Source organism: Macaca mulatta, chromosome 11 (assembly GCF_049350105.2).
Source record: "Macaca mulatta isolate MMU2019108-1 chromosome 11, T2T-MMU8v2.0, whole genome shotgun sequence".
NCBI lineage: Eukaryota > Metazoa > Chordata > Mammalia > Primates > Cercopithecidae > Macaca > Macaca mulatta.
The window spans coordinates 18,678,048-18,698,405 of record NC_133416.1 but is presented as its reverse complement, the minus strand read 5'-3'; the positions used below and the strand labels follow the sequence as shown (position 1 = coordinate 18,698,405).

The window sequence follows — 20,358 nt, the reverse complement described above, 5'->3', positions numbered from 1 at the left end:
TCTTCTGCCTCAGCTTCCTGAGTAGCTGGGACTACAGGCGCCCGCCACCACACCCAGCTAAGAGTAGAGATGGGGTTTCACCATATCGGCCAGGATGGTCTCGATCTCTTGACCTCGTGATCTGCCCGCCTTGGCCTCCCAAAGTGCTGGAATTACAGGTGTGAGCCACCACCCTTGGCCACTACCCTCACTTTAGATACTAGCCACAAGTTTGGAGATTCCTAGGGCTGTCATCACCTCTGACAAGCTGTCTATAAATGTGGGGATCCCCACAGACTCCCTCAGTATGATAATTTGCTAGAATGATTCATAGAAGTTAGAAAAGTACAATACTTACAATTACAGTTTATTATGGCAAAAGAATACGAATCAGAATGAGCTAAAGAGAGAGGCACATGGAACAAGGTCTGGGAGGGTTCCAAAAGTGGAGCTTCCTTCATCCTCAGGTATGCACTACCTGCATCAATATAAGAATAATGCCAACTAGGTGAGCTCACCTGAGCTTCAGTGCCCAGCGTTTCTATTGAGACTTTATCACATAGGCACCATTGATTGAATCACTGTGAGCTCAATCTCCATCTTCCTTCTGCTCCCCAGAAGTTGGGCTGGTATATGTGGCTCAAAGCTCGAAGTCTGATTACGTGGTTGGTCTTCCTGGCTGCCCACTCTCCATTCCGGGTCATCTGATTAGCATAAATTATCTATGGACCCTCTCCATTCTGAGTTGCCTCATTAGCATAAACTATCAGGTGGGGCTGAGGGTCCCACCATAAATAACAGATATTCCAACCACTCAAGAAGTTGAAAGGATTTAGATTACCTCCCAGAAATCAATCCAGGCAAATGTTTTAATCACACAACTATTCTTACAAAAGCATTTCACTGAAAATCTAAATTTTTACTGGCAATCTGTATAGTATAGTAGGAGCTGTTACATGCATTATTGCATTTATTACAACAATCTTATATTATTCTTCTCGTTTTTTAAATGTAATGATTCAGGCAGAAAAAAAATGAAGTCAAGTTCTCTAGTCATCACAACCGGTAGCTGACAGAGATCTAATCCTCTTGGCATTCTGAAACCAGTTCCAACATTGATTTCAATACACCAAGGAACTTGTAGGAATCCCCAGATGTAAAGGTTTTTAAAGACTTTTGTTACTTTTGCAATATAACCTCCATGGATGGACGTCTGTATAATATTGATAATATTCTAGATACAGTACAAAGGTGCAGAAACAAAAGTTTATATAATTTTGGCACAATTTGGTGCCCATGACAGGAAATTTACCAGGGACACATGGTGAGGACATCTTAGCAAGATGGGTTGTGGGGTGGAGCACTTTCTAAACTGTGCTCAAGAGAACACCATTTAAATTACCACTAATCAATTTAAGCTACATCTTCTTTTAAGTGTATTCTTTCCAGTTAATAATAATAGTGTGTTATATCAAATTATAATCCCAATAAATTACAATCATAGAGTTGAATGTTGCCTTAGATCTCAACTAGTCTAACATTGTATCAAACACAGAAAACGTAGTAGGATAATCTAGTGCTGAGAAAAATTCTCTACTTTGAGATATAACCTGAGTGTGCCCATCTAGTGATCACTATGTTCTACAGAGTAAGTCCGATTCTCCATTCACATAGCAGCTCTTCAAACATTTGATAAATACTTGGAGAAATAATATCATATAGTGGTTAAGAGAATAGGTTCTGGAGTCATACCACCTGAATTTGAATCCAGGTAGTCTAGCTATGTGTTCTCAGTTTCTATTTCAGTAATGACAATAAATAATTCATTATGTTGTTCTGAAGATTAAGCAATTAATATGCATAGTGTTCAATAAAGATGGCAATCATGACCCTTTCTATTTTATAGACAAACCACCCCTGTCTTTTCATATTGCATGATTCCTTGATTTTTCACTATCAAGGCCCCTCCATCCATTAAACAAACAACAGCTTATCAGTATCTTTCTTAAAATACGGCTTCCAAAACTGAAGATAATATGAGTACAACCAGGGTACAAAATGGGTACAATCAAGATAAGTATGTTACTTTTATCAACCTGGACTCTCTCTCTCTCTCTGAATGTCAACAGCGATTTTGTTGACTTTTTCACAGTTGCATCCTGCTTATGGTCAATTAAAACTTGAAACTTTTTTTAATTTTCAGGAGTTGCTTTCAGCTCAGTTCTACTCATCACAGTTCTTTTTTCTAATTAGATGCAGCACTTTATTTTTATCTTTAATAAATGTCAACCCATCATCCTAAGTAATAGACATTTTTGAAAATTGATTCTGTGTCATCCAGAGAATTACTAATCTTTACTTGCTTTGTGTCATCTGCAAATTTGGTAAGCAAGTTCCTAGACTTCTTCCAGGTAATTGATAAAATTTTTGAATTGGACAGGACCAAAAAAGAGTCTTACAGAAAATTCCTAGACCCCATTGCAAGTTAATGACAATCCATTAATCCTCTCCTTTTGGATATAATCAGTTCCCAATTCACCTAATTACTATCATTCAGCCCACATACTTCTCCATCATTCACTAAATGACATCACAGGAGACTTTTCATAGGTTTTTCTGGAAGTAGGATAAGTCTCTTTGTGACAATCCCTTTAGCCATCAGGATAGTATTCCTCAATGAAAGAAATGAGGTTCATTTAGATGATGTGGTTATAGTAATCCTATACTGGTGTAACAAATAAAGGCCCTAAAAGAGAGTGGCCATAAGCATGACTTTGGGTAGGTCAGCATTATACCCTCTAAAACTGGGTTTTCTTAATTAAAAAAGGAAATTTTACTTCACTTTTCTCAGAGAGGATGAGAGAATAAAATTAAATAAGATATTTGAAACTTTTCTCTGCCAGAGATTATTTTTAAATACAAAATTGTCATACATTATAATGGCTCATTTGGTCAAAAACAAGATCAGTCCACTCAAACAAACAGACCAATTTTTTTGACAGAAGTGACCATAATGAAACAAACACTATAATTATATATTTAGGCACCCTATATCCTTCAGCATTTCTTTTAGTATATAGGATATTTTCAACCTTTAAGGATTCATGTCAGCTGAGCATGTGTGCGTGTGAGTGTTTGAGAGTGTTAGGATACGATTGGAAAAGAAGATCAGCTATCACAGTCTTCCAGTCTCCAAGCTGCATTAGTCATTTTTAGCACCATGATGGAGAATGGTGTGAATGCGGTAAATTCAAAAGATTTCTCAAAACTTGACTGTGCAGACAGATAACTGTTAGAGTGACATTTTCAGTACAAGTGAGAAAACTGATCCTTCTGGGATCTCTAACTCTGAGTGCTTTAAAGGAGAAGATACAAGACTAAACTCATCCTCCTACACTAATCATTTCAGGAATAGTTTATCTAAAAGTAGCAATGCTAATATAAGGGAATGAAGAAGTCAGTCAAACTGCTTATTTCGACTCTATCCCATTAGCAACAAGATCAATTTCCTCACACTCCTGAATTTGAACTTACCTTTTCATTAAAAAAAACAAAACAGAATTCAGTAAAAAATGACATCTTAGTTATGGACATGCAGGTGATTGAAAGATCCAAAGCAAAATATTTAAGACAAAAAGGGATAACTGGGCAGAATCAAGAGGTCAAGTGGTATATCTTCTTGTCCCTACAAGTTCTTTCTCCTCAAAATTCAGGAAAGGGGCAAATAATGTAGCTGTTTAATTTCCATCAAGAGTATTTTAAATTAAAAATGAGATCACCTGAAAGACTCATTTAAATATCTAAGATTATTGAGGCCACTGGCAGTTATGTCAGCATGAATCACTGAGTCACTCTTGAAACAGGAATTTGCAGTTGCAGCAAACTTGAAAGAAGAAAATATGCATCTGGAAAAGTATTCCAATTCCATTTCATGGGCTCATGCCTATTATCTAAGAGATATGCTTCTTCAAATTCAGATCTATGCCTCAGGTCCAACTTCATATGGGATTTGGGCTTATAGATTTTTAGATTCAGAGGGGAAAATAAGTGGCCTACTGCCATAATTCACCCTTAGCCAGGCCCATACTCTACTTGTCAACTGGTTTAGTGCCAGTGTTCCTGTAGCTAAGTCAGCAGGGCCCCAACAACTCCCATAGGCAAACCCTGCTCTTGGTCCTCAGTCAGAATTTGAAGCAAAGCCCCCCTCATACAATGGTTTTATGTATTTCAGATACAATTTATTCTATATCCTTAACTTTTTACTCCACAGAAACCCCCAATGCTGCACAGAGGACTTTGAGTTTATAACAGCATCAGGAAAGAGCCAGCTTTAGACTGTGGAAAGCAACAGTCATTGCTGCTGGCTCACGAGAGGTAGAAAGGCAGACATCTGAGTCAGATGAACCTGAATTCAAATGCAACTCAGCTCTCAATGAGCTCCTAGATCTTGAGCTCATCACTTAACCATATCGAGTCTCAGTTTCACCTTCTCTAGAATGGAGTCTGTTTCTCTTTCTAGTCTTCACTAGTAACTTACCTTTCAAGCTTTTTATGAGGACTAGAAGAAATAGATAAAAATCACCAGCTAAATGCAGATGCACAAAAAAGAATGATTTTGTTGTTATCTTAACTTGAGTGGGACCTCAACATCTTCCAAGTGGGCTAGATGTATTATAGATATGATGTTTTGGTATGGCACTTAATTCTCCAGAAAAGAATAGATTCCATATTTGCAGAGTTCAGTTGTCCTGTTCAACTTCAATTCCAGGTGGAGACTGGGAGGCGATGAAATTAGAAAGTGCTCTGAGATTCTTCTTGGCCTCATGTACCCATGTAATTAATGGACCCTCCTACGCATGGCAAATTTGTAAGTCTAGGTGGAGTTACAGACACATGAACATGCACATTAGGAGTACCTGGAAATGGTATTGAAGCTGAAACTAGAAAGATGAGTGCAATTTAGCTTGGTAAGCACAGGAATGAAGGATTTCTGGTACAGAGCACATATATCAAGGCCCATAAATAAATAAATGATAGGTGCATAAGAGGAACCCAGAGAAGGCCAGTAAGCTGAAAATATTCAAAAAAGGAGGAAATGGCCTGAAGTCACATTGGAGAGTTAGGTAGGGGCAAAACCACGTGGGACCTTTTAATACAGGGATTTTATGTTTACTTGAATGTTATAAGAACGATAACATTCAAAACACCAATGACCTCCTGGTGTTTTGGGAAGATCATTATGGATGCAGTATGATTTTGAGGAAAGAAAGAATAATTTGGGAAAAACAAGGAAGTACAATTGAAGTAATCCAGTAAGTCTGAAATAGTAATGAACTAGAGAGGAAGTAGGCAGATGGAGCGAAGTGAATGGATATAAGCTGTATTTTAGACGTAGAATCAGAGTCTTAGCAATGGCTTTGAGAAAGTCAGGAGACAGTAGGATGCAAGAGGGAGGAGGTAGTATCAGGAAAGCATCCCAGGTTCTGCCCATGAGCTACTGGGTGGGCAAAGATTCCACTTACTAAATGGAAAAAACTGGAAGAAGAACAGACTTTAAAAGTTGCCATCCATTTGCTTTTTAACACATTGTCTGACACACCTGTGAGACATCCAAATAGAAATATCTGGAGGCCAGAAAAAAAGGTCTTTGTTAGATATATAAGTATGAAACTCTATGGCACAAAAATAACGTTTGAAACCATGGTAGTGAATGAAATTAACTAGCGTGAGTATTAAGAATGAGGAGAAAAAGAAGCCCCAACATTAGAGGTTGAGTGGAAAGGAACTAGTTTGCCACAGAAAATATATAGCAGTCAGAAAGCTGGGAGGAGGGAATTATATATGTATATATACACACATATATGTGTGTATATGTATGTATATATGTATATGCGTATATGTATATTCACTGAAGATAAGAAAGAAGATGATTTCAAGCAGAGAATGGTAAATTGTGTCAAATGCTACTGTAAAATCAAGTACGACGAAGAATGGAAGGTATTCGTAAAATTTAGCAACACTATGATACCTTTAATAAGAGCCATTTCAGTGGTGAAATGAAAACTAGATTGAATTAGAGTGATGAATATCCAGTAAATGAAAAAAAAAAGCCTCATGTTTAAAGAAGTCTTTTGAAGAACATGAAACTGAAAAAGATTTAAGAGAGAGAGTGATGGCTAGAAGGGGATGTGGGTGGAGTTGCCAGATTTAGTGAATAAAAATACAAGATACATAGTTAAATTTGAATTTCAGGTTAACAAATAACTTTTTGGTCTTTAAGAATGTCCTATGCAATATTGAGGACATACCTCCTTATACTAAAAAATACATACATCTTCTTATACTAAAAAATAATTCCTCATTCTGAAATGCAAATTTAAGTGGGAACCCTGTATTTAAAACCTTAGGTGTGGGTTCAAGATACTTTTTTTAATTATTTTATTTATTTTTGGGGGGGTGTTTAGAGATGAGATCTTGCCCTGTCATCCAGGCTGGAGTGCAGTAGCGAGATCATAGCTCACTGCAGCCTTAAATTCCTGGGCTCAAAGGATCTCCTGCCTCAGTCTCCAGGGTAGGACCATAGGCACATACCACAGCGTGGCTAATATTTGTTTTCATTGTTTTAGAGATGTGGGTCTCACTAGGTTGCCCAAGCTGGTCTTGAACTCCTTGCCTCAAATGATCCTCCCACCTCAGTATCTCCAGTAGATGGGAATATAGCAAAAGCCACCACACCTAATACTTTATTTCTGAGAGACATTTGAGTGTATTTTTCTGATAAGAATACCTGGTGTAAATGGAGAAGTTAAAAATGCAAGAGAAAGAAGAGAGAACTGATGGAGCTAAAGACTTAAGGAAAGGAATGGAGGACTCGGTCAGTGACAACCCAGAGAGGGTGACTTCTTATTGGAAGGTGGATACTTCTTTCCTGCACTGAAACAGAAGAGAGAAAGGAGAAGATAGGCACAGGTGCACACAGATGCATAGTTCTGATATTGGGAAGATCCTGGAGCCTTCCTTTGGAACTCTCCATTTTTTTATGAGGTATGCAGTGAGCCAACTGTGAGAGCAGAGGGAATAGGATGAGAATGGGGAGTTGGAAGAGCAAGGATTACAAACTTATTATGAAGGTATGAAAAGATGATTTAGAAGACAAATGTTAAGAACACTGGTGGTGGCCGGGCACAGTGGCTCACGCCTGTAATCCCAGCAGTTTGGGAGGCCAAGGTGGGCAGATCACCTGAGGTCGAGAGTTCGAGACCAGCCTGGGCAACATGGTGAAACCTGTCTCTACTAAAAATACAAAGATTAGCGGGGAGTGGTGGTGTGCACCTGTAATCCCTGCTACTCGGGAGGATGAGAGAGAAGAATCACTTGAACCCTGGAGGCAGAAGTTGCAGTGAGCCAAGATTGCACCACTGCACTCCAGCCTGGAGACCAGGCAATCAGAGCAAAACTCCATCTTAAAAAAAAAAAAAAAAAAAATCGCTGGTGGTGTTGAAGGCCCCAGTTGTGTTGGTGATCATGAAGAGTGATCCCAAACTACCTAAAGCATGAATTTGCCCAGTGATATTCAGAAGCTCAATAAAGATGTCTCATAAATTTTTAAATAGCCTAAAGAGCACAAGACACAGGATGAAAGGCACAAACTCTACTCTTAATTTGGGGTAAAGGTTTATTTTCCTCCAAATATGCAAAAGATAAGAAAGGCTTTCTTCTAAAATTATGAAATTAATATATCTACACTATTAGTAGAGTTGCAAATGAAGAACTGACTGTACAAATAAGCAGGTTCTGGGCAAAAATCAGTGTTGTCATATCCATGAAATTATTTAAATTCAATATTTTACTATTTTAAATAACCCCACTTATAGACTGATTTATTAATTCAGTCACAAATACATATTGGGTTCCTACTATGTGCAAGCACTGCTAGATGCTGAATTAATAATACCAAGTCTGATGTTTAATTAATAAGAAGAACCTTATAGAAATATTTGACACTCAAATTAATATCAGATATATTCATTTGACTAATGCTATTACAATTACAGTTCATAGCTAATGGCATTATCGGGCTATTATCACAAAGCATTACCTCTCTTCTAAAACTCATTTCCATGATAATTCATTGAAATCATCATGAGAACACACTATCTTGATGGGTTTTTACCTCCCAATGCTCTTCAAGAGAATGAACTTACCCTTATAAGAAAGCTGGTTATGCCAAATATCACCCATGCCTGTTCTCTCTGCAGTTCAGGTGAACAATGCCTAGCAATTTCCCTACAATTTTGAAAGACACAGTGTTCCTTCCTGGAAACAGCAGCCTGACTTAATTTTTATCCACAATTCCCAAGATCTGGAAATGCAAATTAAAGTCATGATGCAGGCATTATTATCTAGAGCAAAGTATTGAGCATGTTCAGATCTGAGGCCCAATCTCAGTTCATCCAGTCACTCAACAAATATTTATTCTGTCCCCTTTCCATGACTTTAGGCAAACGGTTCAGCTGCTCTGCCTTTGTTTCCTTGTTTATAAATTGAGGGTAATAAAAATTTGAGTCCTTATTAGATAAATATGAAAAACTGGTAGAAAAGTCAAAGTTAGAATACAGTGGTTAGGTATTATTTCCTTCAGGTATCATGAAAATTAATGTGTTTTAAAAATTAACTCAGGTAGGAGAGCTATGAATCTCAAATGAAGCATTTAAATCAGGTTACTGAAAGGAGGAAGGAAAGAAATTAACATTTATTAAGTGTCAGTTATATGCAGACCTTGCTATATGCATTTCATGAAGATATTATTTCATTAAATCTTCACAACATTTCTTTGGAGGTAGATATTTGTAGCCCCATCATATATAAGAGGAAAGTGAGCCCAGAAAGTTGCATAAGTTGTCCAAATCACATAGTAATGGTGGATTCCTGATTCCAAAGCTCTTTTTACTACACTAGTTTTATTTCCTGTGGTACAGAGGCACATCTACCCTGGAGACAGACTGCAACATCTTTTTAATTGCACCCTTTTTCGCTCCCAAGCAAAAAGCACATAGTGAAGTAGAAGGCGTGCCTCAAATAAAGCAGAATATAAAATCCATTTCAGTTTTGTCTCCACAATTTTGGACTTTTGCTAGAACACCAGCACTACAAAATAGCTTTTAAAAATCTAATGAAGTCTGAGGGAAATAATTGCTCACTGTCTCTAACTATCTTTTGAAGAGATTCCAAAAGGCACATTTTAAGATTTTCATAGTTCCATTACATTCAAAATAAAACAGTAGTTTGTCAAGAGGGGAAATATTGCATCTTTCTCCAAAGAGAGATAACAGAAATCTGCCTTGAATCCAAAGCAATATGCTATAGCACTTAATGCCACATATACTTGAAGTATCCAGTAAAGCTCTGATTTTGGTGGGAGATGGACTGACATATTGCTGAAGTGAGGAAAGGTGTTTATATATGTATACATATATACATATATATGTGTGTGTGTGTATATATGCACCCTTCCTTTCTTATGGTATATTTAGGTTATTTCTAATTTTTCATGCTATAAATATTACTAAGGTAAGCATCCTTTTCTATAATCATTAAGTACATAACTTATTCCCTCCTTAGACTAGAATCCTGGAAATGGGATTACTCCTTCAATGAGGATAAATATTTTAAATATTTTAAAGACTATTGAGAATTAAAGCAAAACTGACTTCTAAAAGACTGCAATTATGTGCCATTGTGAAATGATAATACTTGCCTCAAGATATGAATTTCAGTCCTTAGCATAATATTTTGATCTTTGTCTATTTGATTGGAAAAAGTTATATTCCACTTTAAATACTTTAATTTGTATTTTTTTAGAGTGTAAAATTGAAATATTTAATGTTTATAGAACATTTTTATCTTTTTTATGATATGCTTAGTCTTGGCCTATTTTTCTTTGGGTCTTTTTTTGTCTGTTTACATATGCTCATTATACTTTAAGAATATTGTGATTTATGTCATATTTATTGCTAGTATTTTCCCAGTTTTAACTCAACATTTTATTTCATAAATTTATTTTATACAAGTTTTGCTGCTATATGTAATCAAATCTGTCCACCTTTTTCATTATGATTAATTTCATTGCATTTATGGTTGTAGAATTTTAATGGTTTCACATTTTGGATTAATTTTATTATTCATGTGGATTTCATTTTGGTTTCATTAAAGAAAATACTTATTTGCTTCAAATAACCAACATTCACAACAGTATTTAATATAAGTTGTGAAAAGTTGGTTAAACTTTAAATATTTCCCAACGATACAGTAAGTGAAATGAAACTAATCAGTTTTACATATTTTAACATATTTTTAGGTGATCTTGGGACTGTTTCAGGGCTTTCTGGCCTGTTCCCTTCAGCTGCCTCTTTATTTTAGCTTAGTATCACTCTCCTTTTAATTAGTATAATAATTTTATGATATATAGTTTATATCAGTTATTACTCATACTTATCTTTTTGGTTATTTTTTATTTATGAAAACCATATTCTCCATGGCTTATACTTCTAGATGAATTTCACATTTTTATTATTTTTTTCTCCATTATTTTTTTTTTGAGACAGTGTCTCGCTCTGTTGCCTAGGTTGGAGTGCTGCAACCTCTGCCTCCTGGGTTCAAGCAATTCTTGTGCCTCAGCCTCCTAACTAGCTGGGATTACAGGCATCTGCCACCATGCCAGGCTAATTTTTGTATTTTTTTAATACAGAAATTTCACCATGCCAGCCAGGCTAGTCTCAAACTCCTGACCTCAAAGGATCGGCCCACTTCGGCTTCCCAAAGTGCCGGGATTACAGGTTTGAGCCACTGCACCCGGCCCCCCAGTCCTATTTTTATTTTAATAAAATGAGTAAAACTCGTAAGTTAATTTTAGAAAAACTAAAGTTTTTGCGATAGGTAGTGGTCCATCCAAGTATATAACATACTTTTTAAATTTAATATTTCAAAGTTGAGTTCAGGAAGTTTTTTTCTTCATATATATCCTGATCATTTCTTGTTGAAATTATCATAGACATTTTATACATTTTTCCTTTTTGCTATTTGAACTGAATCATTTTCCCTCATTACAACTCACTGAGGTGATCACTGTTATACAGGGAGATTATTACTGTTTATTAATGTATATGTCTTCATCTGCATCCAATTTCATAAACTTAGTAAATTTATAAGAGTATTTCAGTTGATCCTTTTACTTTTTCAGCAAAATTAATCTTCAAATACATATAATTTTTATCCTTATTTCCAATATTTACTCCTACGCTTTGCATCTTTCTCAGGACCCAGAACTTACAGGGCAATGGTAATACCAGAAGACAGTCACATTATATCTTGCTCATGATCTTAATGAGGACATCTTTTATTTTATTAAGTATATTTGCAGGATTAAAAAGGATATTCCTTAAAGAATATTCCTTATTATATAAAAACTTTATTCTTGTTTTCTAAGAGGTAAACAAATCAGTTTAAATTTTATCGAATGTTTAAGTAACTATTAAGATCACCTTATGATATTTCTTAATCATAAGAAACTGGACCTATCATTAGGGTGCATTTAATTAATAAATTTTTCAATATTAAATCATCTTTATATATGTGCAATAAACAATACTTGTTGGCAATTATGATTCTTTCACTATGTTCTGGAAAGATCCAGAGAAAAGATCTATTTTTTCTGTGAAAATTAAAAAATGCCTAGTATCTCTCTTTTGTTCTTAAATTGCATGTTATGTTTAATTGACAAATAGTAATTGTATGTATCTATGGGTACAATGTAATGTTTCAATACCTGCATACATTGTGGAATGCTCAAATCAGTCTAATTAACATATCCATCACCTCAAATAATTACCATTTCTTAGTGGTGAGAACATTTAAAATCCACTCTTTTAGCAATTTTGATATATACAATACATTATTATTGACTATAGTCACCATGCTGTATAATAGATCACCAGAACTAATTCCTCCTGTCTAACTCAAACTTTGCACCTGTTGGTCAACATTTCCCCTTCCCCCATCCACTTCCCTTCCCCACCTCAGCCTTTGGTAACCACCATTCTACTCTCTGCTTCTGTGAGTTTGACTTTCCTACATTCCACATATAAGTGAGATGATATGGTATTTGTCTTTCTGTGTCTTGCTTATTTCACTTAGCATATTGTACTGTAGATTCATCCATATTGTCACAAATGACAGAATTTGTTCTTTTTTAAGGCTGAATATTCCATTGTGTATATATACCACTTTTTAAAATGTATTAATCCATTGATAGGCACTTCAGTTGTGTTCATATCTTAGCCATTGTGAACAGTACTGTAACAAACTGAGTACAAACATTTCTTCGATATACTGACTTCAACTCCTTTGGATATATATCCAGTAGTAGCACTGCTGGATCATGTGGTAATGCTATTTTTAGTTTATCAAGATTCCACCATACTGCTTTCCATAATAGCTGTACTAATTTGCATGCTCACCAATAGTGTACTAAAGTTTCGTTTTCTCCACATCCTCATCAACACTTATCTTTCATCTTCATCCTTTTTATAAAATTCTAACTGGTGTGAGGTGATATCTCATGGTGGTTTTAATTTGCATTTCCCTGATGATCAGTGATATTGAACAGTTTTTTATATACCTGTTGGCCATTTGTATGTCTTCTTCTAAGAAATGTCTATTCAGGTCATTTGCCCATTTTCAATTAGCTATTTGGGCTTTTTTCTTATTGAGTAGCTTGAATTCTTTACATGTTTTGGATATTAGGCCCTTACCTGATATATAATTTGCAAATATTTTTCCCAATTTATGGGTTATCTCTTTCACTCTGTTATTTCCTTTGCTGTGCAGAAACATTTTAGTCTGACACATTCTCATTTGTCTATTTTTCCTTTTATTGTCGATGCTTCTGTTGTCGAATTCAAGAAATCATTACCTAGACCAATGTCATGAAGCTTTTCCCCTGTTCTAGTAGTTTTACAGTTTCATGTCTTACACTGAGGCCCTTAATCTATTTTGAGTTTATTTTTCATATCTGCTATAAGTGTCCAATGTCATTCTTCTGCATGTAGATATACAGTTTTCCCAGCACCACTTATTGAAGAGACTGTACTTTCTCCTTTGTTTGGGTATTAGTCTGTTTTCATACTGCTATAAACAGCTGCCCAAGACTGGGTAATTTATAAAGGAAAGAGGTTTAATTGACTTACAGTTCAGCATGGCTGGGGAGGCCTCAGAAAGCTTACAATCATGGTGGAAGGTGAAGGGGAAGCAAAGCACCTTCTTCAAAGGCGGTAGGAAAGAGAATACTGAGTGAAGGGGGAAGAGCCCCTTATAAAACCATCAAATCTCCTGAGAATTCACTCACTCTCATGAGAACAGCATGGGGGAAACCCACCCCCATGATTCAATTACCTCCACCTGCTCTCTCCCTTGACACATGGGGATTATGGGGATTACAATTCAAGTTGAGATTTGGGTGGGGACACAAAGCCTAATCATATCAGTTTGTTCTTGACACCTTTGTCCAAAATCAGTTGTCTGTAAATGCACAGATTTATTTCTGGACTCTATTCTGGTCCATTGGTCTATGTGTCTCTTTTTATGCCATGCTGTTTTGATCCTATAGCTTTGTAGTATATTTTGAAGTCAGGTAGTGTGATGCCTCCATCTTTGTTTTTTGCTCACAATTACTTTGTCTATTTGTGGTGTTTTGTGGTTCCATATAAATTTTAGGATTGTTTTTTCTATTTCTGTGAAAAGTGTCATTGGAATTTTGGTAGGGATCTTAATGTCTCTTTTTAAAAAAATTATTCTTTGTAACTTTTTCCTACTATTATTGGTCTTTAATAGATTTCCATTTCTTCTTGATTCAACTTTGGTAATTAATGTTTATCTAAATACCTCATTTCCATAAGAGTTTTTACTCTAAAGTAGCATACTCATAACTAAACATTGTTATCTCCTCTGTATCTGTTGTGACATATTCTGATTGGATTTGTCAGTTTTATTTATTTTGTTATATTTTCTCCAATGAATCATCTCTTAGAACTATTAGATCTAAAAAAGTTTAATATATTGATTTCCTGTTCTCATCTCTATTTCCTTACTCCTACTTTCCTGAGATTTGTTTTATGCATTTCCTAACTTCTTTGTCTTGAATGTTTATTTCATTTATTTTAATTCTGACTTTAAAAATGAAAGCCTATGTGCCTTTAAATGTGCCTCTGGGTAGAGTTTATATCTGTATCTCTTAAATGTGTAAATGCAACTTCCTTATTCTCTTCATTTTCTAAATACCTTGATATTGTGGTTTTCATTTCTTTGTTGACCAGTTAGTTATTCAAGAGGCATATCTTCAATTTCTTGGAGGTCTGGTTTGTTACTAATGTTATTGAAACTTCTGTAAGAGGGTGAAATACTCTTTTTCATACTAAACAATGTTGTGATCTTTATTAAACACTTGTCAATCACATTAATTCTTTACATCCCTTCTTTGCCAATTTGATCAAAAACTGACAAGAACGTGTTATAGTCATTGATAAGAATTACTTATATATCGTTATTTCCAAAAGACAACAGATTTTGTTATGATTTCATTACTTAAGGGAAATCCACTGGCATATCTTCAATTTGAATTGTGTTTTTTATCAATATAAAAAAATTCTCAATGTCCCTTTAAAATGGTTTTTCCTTTGAATTCAACTTTGCGGAGATTAGTATTTTACAGTATTTTCTGTCATTGTCTTACGAGTTTCTCGTTCATTTTATTATTATTATTATTATTATTATTATTAGCTTTGTCATTCTGTGTTCAGGGTGTTTCCTGTAAGCAACAAATATGTATAGTAGTCACTTTTCCTTACCCATATTGGCTCTTTTTATGTTTACTCATCCTCAAAAGAACAGATTTGCTGAGAGGTAGGGTTTACTAACTCAGAGTATATGTGAATATTTTTGCTAAAGTCTGCATTTAAAGTGCCCCACTAAACCCAAGACTGCTAGGCTACAGTGAGAACTTTACACCATTTTTAGGTTTTCTAACACTCTGACTAGCTGGAGTGATTACAGACTGCATTGTCAAGCATACATGGCTATCTGGCACTCCCCAGAACTCATACTCACCTATAATGTTTTATTTTTGGTCAGGCCAATACTTCTTGGATGCAGTGCAACTTGACTGCGTCTTGTTCCCATTACTTCTTTTATTTGATTATTATTTTTTAAATTTTTTTATTGATACATATTAGGTGTACTTGTTTTCAGCATACATGTGATCATTTGATAAACTGATATAGTCAAATCAAGGTAATCTGGATATCTTTTACCTTAAATATCTGTTCCCTTTACTTCTTGTCCTGTGATTCTATGGGAGTTGCACTCCCTGATGTAGTTCAGAAGCAGAGGTACTTGGTTCTGAGTAGTGGTACGGAAGGATGAATGGGAGGGTTCCTTTCTCTTTTCTTCACCTTCCAAAAGAAAAATAAACAGTAATTATGCATTAAAGCAAAAGCTATTACTATTTTCTCTAGAACTGACCTTGATTTCTGTGGTGAGGGCATGTTCTGATCATCTCCTATTCACCACATTGGTGACCTAGGGGTGCCTCTTACTCTAGATAGTATGAGATCATGGAAAACACGCATCCTTTTTTTTTGAGACAGAGTCTACACATGAGACTGACAGTAGTTTATTAGTCACATACACTCACAATCTGGGAAAGGAAAATACCCGGATATGTGTAGGGTCACCTGGGGTTGCACTCAGGCATACAGTGAACAAGCAGGGTCTGTGCGGGCGCAGGCTTTGTAATAACAAAGGGTTGTGGTGACAGGCAGGTTCCTGTAGGCTGGATGTGATTGTCTGGTTCCTGTAGGCTGGATGTGATTGGTTGGTTTGAATAATGTTGAGCGCTAGCAGGGAAGTGAAACCTCTCAGGTTGAGGGCTGGGTGGAGTGCAGCTGGTCTGACTAATAGGGGAACTAGCCAGGTGGGGAGCTCTTCCAGCTGGGTGAGGAGCCTATCCAATGAAAACAGGGAAACACGTGGTTAGACCTTTGGGGCCTGTGAGGCTCAAAGGCATCAAGACAGCAAATGAAATTTTGAGCCTTACAATGTACGGCATTAAGGAGAAGAGAAATAAACTGTATTTCTTTTTCATATTAGCAAATTTGTGTAGTTTATAGTGTTATAGCATGTGTGCATCACCATATATGTTTTTCAATCCACTTTCAAAAGCTTTAAATGTAGTGTAAATTGCTCTAAGAATCTCACAGTAGGTTGAATGCCAGTCTCAAGACCGGAGTAGAAATGTCGTTAGGTATTTTAGAAAGAATTTGGGGTAAGTGATTTCAAAGACTGAAATCCAGACATTTTAAAACTGTTGAGAAGATGTTAAAGAAAGGCATAAAAGTGGTAGTTGCATTAAACACCAAGAGGTGGACTACAGCCGTACATTTGATGTAACAGCAGGAAGATGAGGGTTCTGCTGAGTGATGTTTCACTTGACCTCTCTGTTCCTTCACTCCTTAATATATAAAATAAAGAACGAGTCTAGACGATTCTACAATTCTTTGTCTCTAAAATGACTGTGATAATTTCAGATAAATATAAACACTTTACTTACTGTCTACAAGGCCTAATGCTCCATGATAATTACCCTACTAATTTATGAATCCCTTTTCTTAAGCAACATGGAATGCACATTTCCTGGTACACAAAAAAATTCTAAAAAATGACTTTCAAATGAACAAATACATGTAGCTAAGTAAGAGCTATTTGGGGAAATTCTGAACAATGCTAAATATTTTACTATTTCAGCAGTTGAACACTATTACTAACTAGCTGGTTATATTATGAAAGTAGTAACTAGGGTGCACTGTGGGCATTACGAATGGCAGTGAGTGAATGACTCATCAGACTCTATGTGGCACACTGTTTCTCATGCTCTTGTTCAGCTATCCTGTGATCTGGAGAAGTTTAGTTAGTCTCATTCTAGACCTCAAGTCTTCACTATGTCTCCTTTGCAAGGATGCTCCTGATTTCAATCAGCTACTGGAAATGTCAGATGAAAAATGGCACAAATGTGAATTACGACAATAAAAGTTTATAAGCTACTAAAATAAAGTTATAGTACCTAAGAGCTGAGTCAACTGACAATGTTAAATGGAACATTTTACAACCAGTCCTGGGATAACGATAAAAAAAAAAAAAAAAAGGCACACAGAACATGAAGAAATATCTGACAGGAGACAGACCAAGATGAAGCTCAGGCTACATGACGGTGTGTGAGCTACCTGGAAAGGAGGCAGGAGGAGGTGATAATCTGAGGTTTGTGGAGTGCCTCCTCTGTGTCCGGCCCTTGACAACCATTATCTCTTTAACTTCTCATTACAATCTCCCTCAGTAAGGGAGATTCTGTTATCATCATTTCATAGAAGAGAAACTGAGGCTTAAGTGGTCCAGTTATTTGCCCAACGACTATACTGTTAAGGCAAGATTTAACTTTAAAAGTCTACCTGACTCCAAAGCCCATGATCTTTCTATATATTTTTATACACAGTTCTGTCTCTTCACATACACAGATAATCTCCATATAAATAAAGCAAATTTTAGGTATCCTGAAGAATCTTTCTGTCTGACTTGATACAAGTGTTTGTCCCATGCTATCAATTCAGGCGATGCTTCTCTTTACCATGTAAATTAGCTACACAGAGAATGTTAAATCATATCTAAATATGGCAAAAATATGGGACTAGAATGAAGATGAGCGTTAGAAAGTCACGTGCTAAAAATGATATTTAAGAATGAATACAGGAGCATTCTAGAAATTTTGAATACGTGATATGGGAATCTTTGGTTTGGGGTTTTCTTTTCTTTTCTTTTTTTTTTAAAGATAATCCCACTCCAAAATGTTTTGTCCATATCCACAGATTTATATTATCTTTCTCTAACTTTTCTAGTACAAATGTCTTTCTCTCCTGTCACCCCAAACTCCCAAATACCACGTCACAGTACTTCTCATTTCTGTTTTCCACAGCTTCCCCAGTGACGAGAATGCTCTGGTGTGACCAGCGGGATCTAGTGGTATCTCCCCAAAGGCTGGCATTTGCCATAATGACAAAATTTCTTTAAAATATTATGTTTTACCTTTAAAGATCTTAGAAAATTTATATTCTTCTTCCTCATCTGACTCTCTTATAATATAAAGATAGTCTTTTCAATTACTTATTATGGACCAGAATTCATGCTCTAGGAAGAATTAATGTCATGTTAACTTTGAGGCTTCACATACTCTGTGCAAACTCCTCTTACACTAGCCAGAGAAACATGGTGATAAAAAGGTATAATCACATGACATGCAAAGTGCTGATGTGAAATGAAAAGGTCGGAAATACGATTGGGACATTAATTCAAGAGGGGAAAAAACAGCACTGTTTGAATAGGCTTAGAAGGATGGTTTAGTTCTTCCTGAAAATACGTAGGATATTATTACACCTTATCTTGACCTCCACCTCAACTCTCCCCATTCAAGTACAATCAAATGTTTAGTTCCTGTGTGCACCCATACACGGGCACACACACACATGCACACACACAAAAGCACACATATACACATCAAAAAGGCTACACAATATCCAATAGGCAGACTTATAGAGAAACATTTAGCGAACTTCATTTACTCATCTAAACACCAGATAAAGGCATCATGTCACTGTAGCAATAAAACCATAAATTTTCATTATAATAGAACCCAAATGAAATGGTAAAGTGAAACTTATGAAATAGGTATGGTAATGCTTATTTATACCTATCATAATACCTATTTTGGTATTATTTTGCCAAATAATCCCCATTTGTCAGGCACTGATCTAAATACTAAAAATATAAGGATAAATAAGACACACACAGCTCCTGCAAATTAATAGCATAATCAGGATTACCTTTACAACCCAGTTCTTTTGACAAAATAATACCTATTTTGTGAGTTGCACTTCACCATTTTATTTATTTGTCTTATAATTTATTTAGGCTAGCTTTCAGACATAGGTCCCAGAATATAATAGACACAGCTAATTTTCATTATTGATCCATAGTAATAGTCACTGAGTAGGTAAAAGACAGAAGACAAACAGCTTTAAATGCGAAGTGGCACAATTAATCACAATTGTCATACTTATGCACTTGCTGACTGTGATCAGAATATTTCAGTTAAATCCCATTTAAAAGTATGCATTGTCAAGGGAGAGGCCAAGAACCACTTTCTACTGCAGGAAGCAACCCTACAACCCGTGTGCCAAAGATGGTACTGAAGCCCAGTCCTACTGGGTCATAGACTGATTGCTCTGGTCCCATACCCTCTTCACCTCCCGCTGTAGGAGCTGTTCCTATAAAAACGCAAGAAAATGATGAAACCTTGGCATTTGTGTGTTCAAAGATGATCATTTCCTGTTCTCATAATGCATAACATTAAAAAAATTCAGCCCATTCAGAGAGACAGTTAAATTCTCTCTGTTAAGTTAGATTTTTCCTTTGAAGCATTCTGTTATGCTATGTAAATACATTTGGTAATAACAGATCTCCCTGGCTGTTTTTAATGTATTGCCTAAAAATAAGTATCACATATATAATATGTATAATATAGTGCATTTTATTGTATACATTAAACAATACCCCAAAATTTACTGAAGAAATAAAAAGTATGTGTGTGGATAGAGACAGAGACAGAGGCAGAGGCAGAGACAGAGACAAAGACGGAGACAGAGATAGAGAGATAGAGAGATAGAGTTATAGCACAGATCCAAAGCAAAAGTCAAAACTTAGAAGCAAATTAAAGGAATTACTTTGAATCTTGAATAGGTTCATATATACCCAGTATGACATCATAAGGAACTAGAGATCCTTTATTTGGTGGTATTAAATTGAAGAATTTACTTATTAGGTGAAAAGAAAATCTCCATGTTAACCAGAGATTGCAAGTAATTTGACCAGTAAGGTCTGTGATATTATCATAAGGTAGCCCTGGATTTATCAAAGTTGTGAAAATAATTTAACATCTATCACCTACATACATTATCTCACTATCCTTACAATTAGCAAATGAAACAGACTATCTGGTCATAGAAAATAGTTTTCATTCATTCACTATATATTTGCCAAATAATCCCTACATGCCAGGCACTGTTCTAAATACTAGAAATATAACGAGAAATAAGATACACACATGGCTCCTGCAAGTTAATGGAATAGTCAGGATTACCTTTAAGAACCAGTTCTTCTGACACCTATATTGTGTGATGCAAATTAAGAGTGTTTTGTGACCTTCAAAATATTTGGGGTGCTTTG

At 35.7% G+C, this 20,358-nt stretch overlaps 1 protein-coding gene across 1 annotated transcript in view; it reads left to right on the top strand.

The window, feature by feature from the left end:
* SLC15A5 (solute carrier family 15 member 5) overlaps window positions 1-20,358 on the top strand; it is a 90,982-nt gene that overhangs the window by 65,208 nt on the left and 5,416 nt on the right. The gene's annotated exons all lie outside the window — the stretch shown is intronic.